The sequence below is a fragment of the Hakea prostrata genome, chromosome 4, assembly GCF_041222555.1.
Source record: "Hakea prostrata isolate BN-2017 chromosome 4, UWA_Hpros_2, whole genome shotgun sequence".
Classification (NCBI taxonomy): Eukaryota; Viridiplantae; Streptophyta; class Magnoliopsida; order Proteales; family Proteaceae; genus Hakea; species Hakea prostrata.
In genome coordinates, this window is record NC_142603.1 from 41,884,274 (window position 1) to 41,894,250 (window position 9,977).

The window sequence follows — 9,977 nt, forward strand, 5'->3', positions numbered from 1 at the left end:
TAATCTACACCGTCCAATTGCCTCCTGTATATTTGACAAAATCACCACCATTCGCATCTGGCAGCACCCGTACGCAAATAAAAATCCCTGAAATGTGCAGCTGCTAATTTGTTTATTTTGTGGATTTTATCCCCAAAGGAATAAAACAAAAAACAAAAATTCGTCGGGTTAAGAAGGAGACAAAAATGCATCAATTATAGGCTGGCAGACACAGTTGTCTTGTATGACCTTATCTCTTAGGAAAGTCAAAAGAGGAAGGATGACAAAAGTCTGGCACCCGTACAACTCATCAGGCTTTCTGATTTCTCAAATTTGGATTGAGACGAAATTTAGAGTGACACGTAGGATCTCATTTTGCAAATAAATCCCACGTGGATACAATCGCATGCAAACAGCTGTGGTGTGGTGTGCTCGTGTCCTTGCTGCCAGAAATCCCTTGTGTAGAACAACATGCAGTGAATAAGAGTGAAATGTTTCTTCTTACCAAAAAAAAAAAAAATAAGAGTGAAATGTTTCTGTTGATGAAAACTGCAACACTATACGAAAATAGTTTTCATTAGTGAACATAATACACCACACTTCCCAAGAAGAAGATTGTTTAAAATGGTACCATAATAGATGAATCCGGATATTCTCCTTGTCGAGGAAGCACAGAGTGCTTCCCATGGCTTCCTGACCACAAATACCAGTGGGTCCTATTGGTGAAAAAAAAACTTTTTTATTTTTTTATTTTTTTCCAAAAAGTGTTTTTCACCGTGGGCCCCACTGATATTTGTGGTCAGGAAGCGTAGGGGAGCACAAAGTGCTCCCCGTCGGGGGAGCTGATCCGGACTCATAATAGATCACCTGGCGGTCGGGAGTACGTATTATTTCGATTCTTTTTTTCTTTTCTTGTAGTAGCTTTTTTTCTCTTTAGTGGGCGAAATGAAAAAGCCATCGAAACCGACATTTCAAGATTTCGCCTTCTTTCAGTGTTCCCATTTTAGGGTTAAATTCCTTCCTCTCCCAACAATCTCGTCTCAACCCACGAGCCTCCAACAATTCCTTCCACTCTCTCTCTTATTCCCTGAAGAAATCTCTCCGTATTTTGCCGAACCTGATGGCGAAATATTGCCGAGATATCGGCGATATTTCACCCGGTTCGCTGGGTAGCGAACCGGCGATATGAACGAAATTTCGTTCTATGCATACAACACTTGCAAGATGGACCATCGTTTGGTATGTTTTTCTTGCCTAGAGCTCTTTGTAAGTGTGGGTATGAAAAAGCTAACAGGTGGATCCTTTAGGATTCAAGGGCTATGATCTTTTTTGTTCTTGCCCTCCCAAAAAAAAATCATACTTACTCATTGGGTCCTATGGGTCTATATATCGAGCAGATATCTTGTACGTGACTGAACGTCAGATTTGGGCTGCTCTTAAATCGGGAAGCCACCTCTGATGGTTAAATCAATGAGAGCACCACCAAAGAGCTTTGACAAGTTACATAGCCTAATTGAAATTTTTAATGGAGGGAAACAATTCAGTTACCTTCCCTTTGTATTATTCTTCGATTTATATAAGGTTTACCTCTTATTTCCGACTGTTGGATCAATTCACAAGTCTTATTCGTAGCTGTCCGATCGTGGGATTTTTCTCCCTCAATCTGAGTTAGTCATGATTTCCATGTAGAGCACGATTGCCTATACTGAACTTGGTGGGATCACGTTTCTTTGTATAACCTCAAGTTCTTTTATGTTCAAGGCACCAATGGGTTAACCTCTAGAATTGGTCTCAACTGGGGCGATCGAACTGACCATGGTTTGACCCGGTTGGTTGTTACTTTTACTTATCATGAGCCCCCCCAGACTGAATGATCAGGATCAAAAGAATGATTGTTTGGTATGTTTTTCTCAATCACGAACTATAGGCGTAGTAGATGGAAGTTTAAATGATTCCAAGTTTCCCAAACATCCTCCAAACGTCACATTTTTGTCAGAAATGTTACGTTCTCTTGAGCGTCACTCGTTCAATATGAAATTAACTTTTTAGGCCACGTGCCCCGTTGGGAACAGGTGCCATCATGGTGTCCTTTTTCTTAAACCATCGCTTATTTTTTTCCGTTGATTTTGGATTACCTCATTTGTTGGATGCTTGGTCTTGAACTGTCACCTATTCTTGATTGTTGATTTGGATTGACCTCGTTCATTCAAATCCATCTCTGAGTTTATTTAAACCCCTTCGAACTCAGTCCTCATTTTCACTTCTTCACTTTCCCTTTGGCCAATTCCTCTGTGCTTGAAGATTCTAGTGAGCGAACCTCGCTTTCAAGTCTCAAAGTGAACCTTGATCAACTTCAGCTTCGCCCAAAATCAAACAAGTTCCCTTTTCTACTTGTTCATTTATGTCTTCTCTTCTTTCCTCCACTTTCTTTCTTCTTTGTCAGACTTATAGTCTCTGGTAGTTTAGTGTTTCGTCTTTGAATTCCCATTTCCCACCCATTGAAGTTCTTTATTTCCTCCTTTTGACAATGGGAAGTGGTAGAACATTTGCGATGATTCCATCGATCAAATGGTCAAAGGTGACGATTTGGCCAACGAGTCTAGTGCATCTGCCGCTATTGAACTATCTAGGGATAGAAGCGTTAGGATTACCGGCCATTGGTTAGGTCCTTTTGCCCAATCTTCTCGTCGGGAGCAGCCAGGGAATGAGATGGAGGGTGGAGTAACTTCTTCACCCCCTGCTTCCTGAAAGTGTAAAGCTTCCTCCAAAGCTACTGCTAGAAGCTCCCGACTGTCCAAGAGGCCTTCACATGGCCAAAGTTTCTTTGTTTCTCACATTCATCCCACCGAAGTGGCTGATATTTGAAACCATTTGTCTATCCCATTCACATACCTCCTTTGGGTCCCCAACTCTGATGAAAGGTTTAATTCAAACCCTCCCAACGAGTTTTCCATCGACATTGACACATTGAAAAATGGGGTTAGGTTTCCGTTCTTTTTCCCTTATTCTTTGTATTCTGAATCATTAGGACTTATGTCCTAATATGCTCCTCCCGAATAGCTAGCATCACATTGTCGGCTTCTTAGGCTTGTGTTTTTTGAACTAGAAATTTCTCCTTCCTTACCTTTATTTTGACACTTTTACTATTTGAGTAAATGCAACCCTCCTGGGTGTGTTTTCTTTTCCAAACACCAAAGAAGTGAATTGGGCTGGTCGAGGAGTATCATAGCCAATGGTACTTGCCCATGTAATCGTAAAGGGTGGCGTCATCAGTTTTTGTTTTGTCAAGCGCCTCCTAAGGACTTAAACTTCCCAATTACCTAGAATAGTTGGGGCTCCAATACCCAGGTAGATTGGCCTCTTTCTCTATCTCCCGATGAGACAACGCATTTTGAACCATAAAATAAATTTGCGTGCATCAGGAGAACCATAGACACACCATGGAGTATGAAGATGTGCTTCAATGGTGGGGTTTGGCCCTTGGTGAGCTCCCGACTATCTGTTCAATTTTCCTTTATTGTTGGGTTTTGACTTACTAACTCTAGTTCTTTGATAGTGCCTGCAAAGTACAATCTCAAGGCAATGAAAGCTTTAGCGAACCAAGGGTTCGATGTTGTTGAGGATAGGGTGGCAAGGACGAAGAGGAAGGAGCTTGATGTTCCTTTTCCAACCTTGAGGGCTCCTGCCCACACCCCCAAAGGGCCAGCTAAAGATTTGTCACGATCTAGCAGAAAAGGGAAAAGGTCCGATCAACTTTGCCAAGTCAACGCAGGACGATATCAATTTGGCAAAGAGAAGGCACCATCTCCTCGATGACACTTCATCAAAGAAGGCTAGGGTCGAGCAGGGGGATGTGCACATCCCCCCGTGGAAGTTGATAGTGAGGGACAGAGTCTACAAGGACTACAACTTGGCTCTGATGCCGAAGGATCGAGAGATCCTCACTGCTATGCCCGACAAAGAGTTCCAAAACTCTTCAATTAGGTAAGACTACTAGTTTGATAATGTTTCTTTTTATTTATTCTGAATTCTGCATTCTAACCCCCTATTGGTTACAGGGTCCTTAACGACGACGTCCATTGGCACATGGAAGCTTTGTTGCGAGTTGGTTGCCTCAGCGTTTGGTCAAGGCATCATAATGAGGAGATGAAAACCAAAGAGAAAGAAGTCTCCCGACTTCAAGAGGATAACTCCAAGCTTTTGAAAGGCTAGAGAAGGTTTGATCGATGGCGGCCACTAGGAGGATCCGCAAGCTAGAATGAGAAGTGGATAGACTTTAGGCAGTGCTTTCGGCTTCGGATGCTAAAGTCGAAGGCTTGGTAAGGGAGCGGGATGATTTACAGGATCGTCTCATTATTGATGTTCCTACAAGTCCCAAAGCACTTTCGGTTGAAGTTCGGAAGACCTATGTTCAAAAGTACCTAAACAATAAGTCGTTCCCTGATCTGCTTGCTCGCTACAAGTCTATGGCCTATCATGACGGCCAAAACGAAGTCTGGAGGTCCATCTTGAAGTAGGACCCTTCTTTCATGACTGACCCTCATAAAGATGTCTGCAATGCTGAAATCTTCGAGGAGTTGAGGTTAGAAGGTCCCGAATGGAACCTCCAGAAGCTTGATCGTATGTTGGTGGACCCAAAAATCGAAGGTTACCTTAGCGATGAGCCCCTTGCGACTCCCGAACCTGAGGCTAGGGAGCAAACATCGACCTCCCCGACTACACTGCTAGTCAACTCCTGGACCTTGCTGATGGAGCTGTTGATAACTAATTAAATTTTCTTTTTGGTTCCTTCATTCTTTTGTAAACATTTGCTGATTGTGTTTGGTATTTCACTTTTTCTTTTTCTTTATTGTAAGGGTTGGCCCCCTCTGGCCTTTATGTAAATACAACTTGATTTCCTTTACTTCTTGAACTTCTAATTGTTACAAACATTGTCCTTTTAATTTGATCTCAGTTAGTAGTACAAATCATTTGACCCAAGCTTTCTAAGGTCTTATTCAAGTGAGCCAAAGCCTTTCCCTAGAATAATTCACAAGAATTTTTCTTAGAATTGGAAGGTCTTGATCAAGTGTATCGAGGCCTTTCCTTAGGAAATATCTTAGATTTCTCTAAATGTTCGAAGATCTTAATCGGACATATTGAAGCCTTTCCTTAGGAAATCTCTCAGATTTCGCTAAGTGTTTGTAAGGTCTTACTCTAGTGTACCAAAGCCTTTCCTTAGAAAAATTCTCAGCTTTTTCTCAGTATTAGAAGGTCTTAGTCAGGCGCATTGAAGCCTTTTGAATATTATTTTTTTCTTTAATCATTCACCCATATGCCCCCCCCCATTCAAAAGAGGTTTGGATCTGGAAAAAATAACTTCATTATATACTAGGTTTGAAGCGTGGTACAAAATCTCGACCATGAGCACATAAAAAATGAAAAGACTACTAATAATATTTCCTCAGATTTCTTGCATACCACGACTAATCAAGCTCTTGACCTGTAAATGCATTTTTTTAGCTAATATGTGCCCAACCCTACTTGTTTTATGATCATGTATGGTTCTTCCCATGAAGAATTCAGTTTTTTTTTTTTTTTTTATTTTTTTAGAGGGTTTGAAGCTACTGTATTTCATAGCACAAGATCCTCCGGAGAATATTGCCAATGCTTTACTCAAGCATTGCAGTATAATGATAATGTATCCGAGCCAAATCCTATTTGTTTACTGGTCTATTAATAGTAAACCCTCAATATGAAAAATAAGAAGTTGCAATTGCAACTGTAATAGAAATAAGTTTTAAGGTTAAAATCAGAAATCAAAAGAATATCCGGTTTCTTTGTTCTCATCCATTGAATTAGATAAAGAAGGAAAATTCCAAAAACACAGAAGTACAATTTTTACGTGCTACTCGTTTCTTCTTCCACCTCCAAAAAGACGCGGCACGCCGTTCGTGCAATCCCTTCCTCTCTCCTCGATTTGTGTGTGATTCACAGATCACCTTCTCTTCCCCTCCTCCATCCATCAACCTCTATAAAACCAAAACCCCACCCTCCTCTCTTCTTCACTCTTCATCTTTTGATCTGATCTCCTCTCTACAATGGTATTTTACAGATCTTCTTCCTCTGCCTTTCTTGGGTTTTCTTTGTTGTTGGCATTCTTCCTGTGTTTCTCTTCCTCTTGGAATCTTGTAAATGGGTATGGTGGCATGGTAGGAGGAAGGAAAGAAGTTCAAGATGTGAAAAACAAGAAGGAAATTCAACAGATCGGGAAGTTCTGTGTTGAGAAATACAACAGAAATCCGCTTCGTTACCAAGCACAACAAGCACACCATTTGGAATTCAAGGAAGTTGTGAAAGCTCAAACCCAGGTTGTTTCAGGGTTCAAGTATTACCTCACAATCTGTGCTTTTTCTCAAGATGGAACCCCCAAGATATACGATGCTGTAATCGTTGTGAAGCCATGGATTCAGGAAAAACAACTTCTCGCCTTCGCTCCATCCGCTAATTCTGAGTACAAGCGTTCTTCTTCTTTGTGCATTTAGGGTTTTTCCTTCTTTTTTTCTTCTAGTGATTTTGGTGTTCTCTTTCCCCTGTTTATCTTGGTTTTGTTTCATTGTGAGCTCTAATAGTAGTTGTAATTTTGTAACGTTGAGGCTTGTGTTTCAGAGGATTTAGTGTATAATGAGAAATCTGGGAGATGTTTCTGTTGAATCTTCCTATCAGCTTCAAGGGTTTTGACCCATCAATCAAGTAGCTGACATCTTCCTTTCAGTTTCAATCTTTGAAACTCAGACTCCATCAGGGAAAAATTGGTTATGGTTTATTTAAATTTCTTTAGTATGGGTTAGATTAGGGATCCTTTGTTTCCGAGTTTGAACTTTGAATCCGCAAGAAGTGGAGAAAAGTTCTGTAAGCAAACAACCTTGACTAGAACCTAAATTAAATCATTAAATTTGGAAATTAATTTAAATGATGAAGTTCCAAAACCAAAATGTCCATGGACAAAACTATACTCTCTCAACAGAACCAAAGAGGCAACGCACCTAACTCGGTGAGTTTTTCTTGACTCGGATAAAATTCCATGTTCAAAGAAAACTAGTGATCAGGACCGAGTCTGATCATTTTCTAAGACCAGCAGCTAGGGGTGTCAATTTGCAGTCCGAATTGTTAAAACCGAACCAAACCAGCCCGTTATAGTCCAAACCGGACCGAACAGATCCTTAATGGGTCGTAATTGGGCTGAGAGTGGCAGGCTCGCACCAACCCGAACCCAAACTGTCACTCGTTATAACCCGTTATATAGTTTAACATTAAATATTGTTTGAATCAACATATTACCATTAGGTAGTTGATATAGACTGTCTGAAAAGTTGAGCATAAATTCAAAAATCAAATGGTCATTCTACTAATTGTAAGAGACAATTAGAGGAAGGATTAAATATGAATGTCCAATTGAATGTACAAAGTTTGTTTAAATTAGATAAATATTTTTCTTGCATACCATAAATTATTAGCCCAAACAATTAGTCAACCCGAGTATACACCGTTAGCCCAAACTGTTAGTTTGCCCGAACCCAAACTGCACCAAACCGAAAGCGGGACGAAACCGTTATTTTGCTAATGGGCCGTGTTTGGGCTGAGTGTTTTTGAGCCCGAAATCGTTAGGCCTAGCCCGAACCGCTCCAAACCGCACCGTTGACATCCCTACCAGCAGCCTACGAGTATTTATGGTCTATTCAAAATGCTCGAGGGTTTATGCTTATTGCTTGTAGAGTGGCAGAATTATTTGAGATGGCAAGTGTTCAGAAGAGAGAGTGAGTAGGACCCACAATATATGGACCCCATTATGCCTCATGGCATGGATGAGGTGGCATAAGAATGATATTTATTTTTTGAACTATGGCTCCTATACGGGTGCAAGTTTGGCCTTGAATCGTCGTGAGCCCAAACAGGGCTTAGGATCAAGAGTGCTAACAGCGAGTCTGGGATTACTATTTTGTTCCATCTAACTCGTTTCAACCTGACTATTGTAACTAATATATCCATTACCGGTTTATACCGGTCAAACCAACCTCAGCCGGGTTCAATTGAGAGATAAAGGCAAGATGATCAGAGACGTCCAAAAAGGAGCGATGATCTGATGGTTATGATTCAAAGAGTATTATAAGCGGGAAAGCCAGTATAAAAGCGAGGGAAGATCCGTAAGAAGGTAAGTCTCTGGAATCAACAAAAACTCTAAGCTCACTCTGATTGAACTCCATTACTAGCATTTGAGAAGCTCCGAGAGCTCTGAAACACCATCGACACCATACGAGAGGGAGAGAGGAAAGGAGGGGATGTGGAGGAGAGGTTGATGTGAAGAGCAAAGAGAAGAGAGGAGTTGGGGAAACAGGAAGGCAAGGAAAAGCAAAAGGGGGGGAAAGGAGGAGAGGCAAAGAGGAGAGGAGGAAAGATAGAAATGGGAAAAAGGAGGGAGCAAGGAGAGTAAACCAAAAAGAAGAGAGAGAAGGGGAGGAAACGGATGAAAGAGAGGGAGAATGCGGAGGATCATCCAGAAGAGGAAAGGCAAGAGAAACAAAGGAAAGGGAAGGAGTAGATCCAAAGAGAGGGGAGAGCAGGCATCAAAGGAAACACAAAACGATGAGGACTTTCACAAGGGAGAGTACAGAGGAAAGAGTTGGTTGTAGGAAGATCTCTAACTCTTCCGAGCAAAAGAAGCAAATCTGATTCAAAAGTCGGGGAGGAAGCCAAAGGAGATCATTTCGAAGGAAGGATCGGAGAAAGGGGATCCAAACTATATCCACTAGAGACGAAGATGAGAACGGAGATGATCAATGAGTCATATCGGAGCAAAAAGAGAGAAGCGGGGGATTGGAGAGATAAGAGAGAAACAGAAAAGAGAGGAGAAGTCAGGATGGAAACGGAAAAGAGGCGAGAGAAGGGGAACAAAGATGGGGAGAAAAAGTGAGGAAATAAGAACGAATCATTTGAAAGACATTAGAGAATGGGCAAAAACTGACATACGATGTAGATGGAAGAAGAAATGGAACACTGGCGTCAACTCGATGATGCTAGCAGGTAACCGATATTTTAAAGTGTGATTCATCTTCCTTGAAAGGATTTGAACAAGGTTGACATTACCAGATTCCATTAAGGATTTAAGGATTTGACGAAAGTATCTTGTCAAGATTCCAAAGTAGCAGAAAAGAAAAAGGATAATAGGAATCGTAAAAAAGGGAGAAAGGAAATTATATGAAGAGATTCAATCAGAGCAATCAAATAAAAATTTGAATGAGGCGGGGCAAGAGCATGTGGAGGCCTAAGAGATGAGCATGAATGACATGAACATGGAGAATATAGCAGAATGACGACTGGTAATCGATGCAAATATGAAGGACATCCAAGCAAGAAAAGAAAGCGAAAAGGGAGTTAAAAAGAAAGATGATGGAGTTGTGAAATCGATCGAGAGATCGAGAGAGAGGAAGGAATGGAGGAGCTTTTCAAGAAATATTCCGATCGTCAATACGAAGGGACATCCCAAAACCATTCCAAGAAAAACACTCCTCCAACGCAAGAAGATGGAAATGATGCAAACAGCATCGAGGATTTATGAAATGGCCATACCAGATAGCAAAGGCGGATGAGAGGAACCGAAAGGTGAGATATCACAAAGACATGGTCAGATAGAGACTGAGAAGAAAAATGAAATGAAGACGATCAAAGGAAGATTGGACCAATATGTTCAAGAGAAATGGGGAAAGAAGAAAGGATCAGGAGAAGGTGGAACAATCGAACACCAGATAGAGAAGAACAAGCCAAGGGATATTTTAGACAACTCTCAGAGGAAAATACTAAACAGGGGAAAATGGGATTCAAGAAGGAGAGACCATCCTGGGAAGTTTGGACTTAAATTCAATTTCAAAATCTAAGGCGCATGCGGTATGTGAATAGCGAATCTCATGTTATTCCTAGAAGAATCAAAATGATGAAGGAAATAGTCTTCACGGAGGAAGAAA

The 9,977-nt window shown here is 41.1% G+C and overlaps 1 pseudogene; it reads left to right on the forward strand.

Moving 5' to 3' along the window:
* The first annotated feature begins 6,059 nt into the window (after positions 1-6,059).
* LOC149018924 (cysteine proteinase inhibitor B pseudogene) lies at positions 6,060-6,503 on the forward strand (annotated as a pseudogene).
* The last annotated feature ends 3,474 nt before the right edge of the window (positions 6,504-9,977 follow it).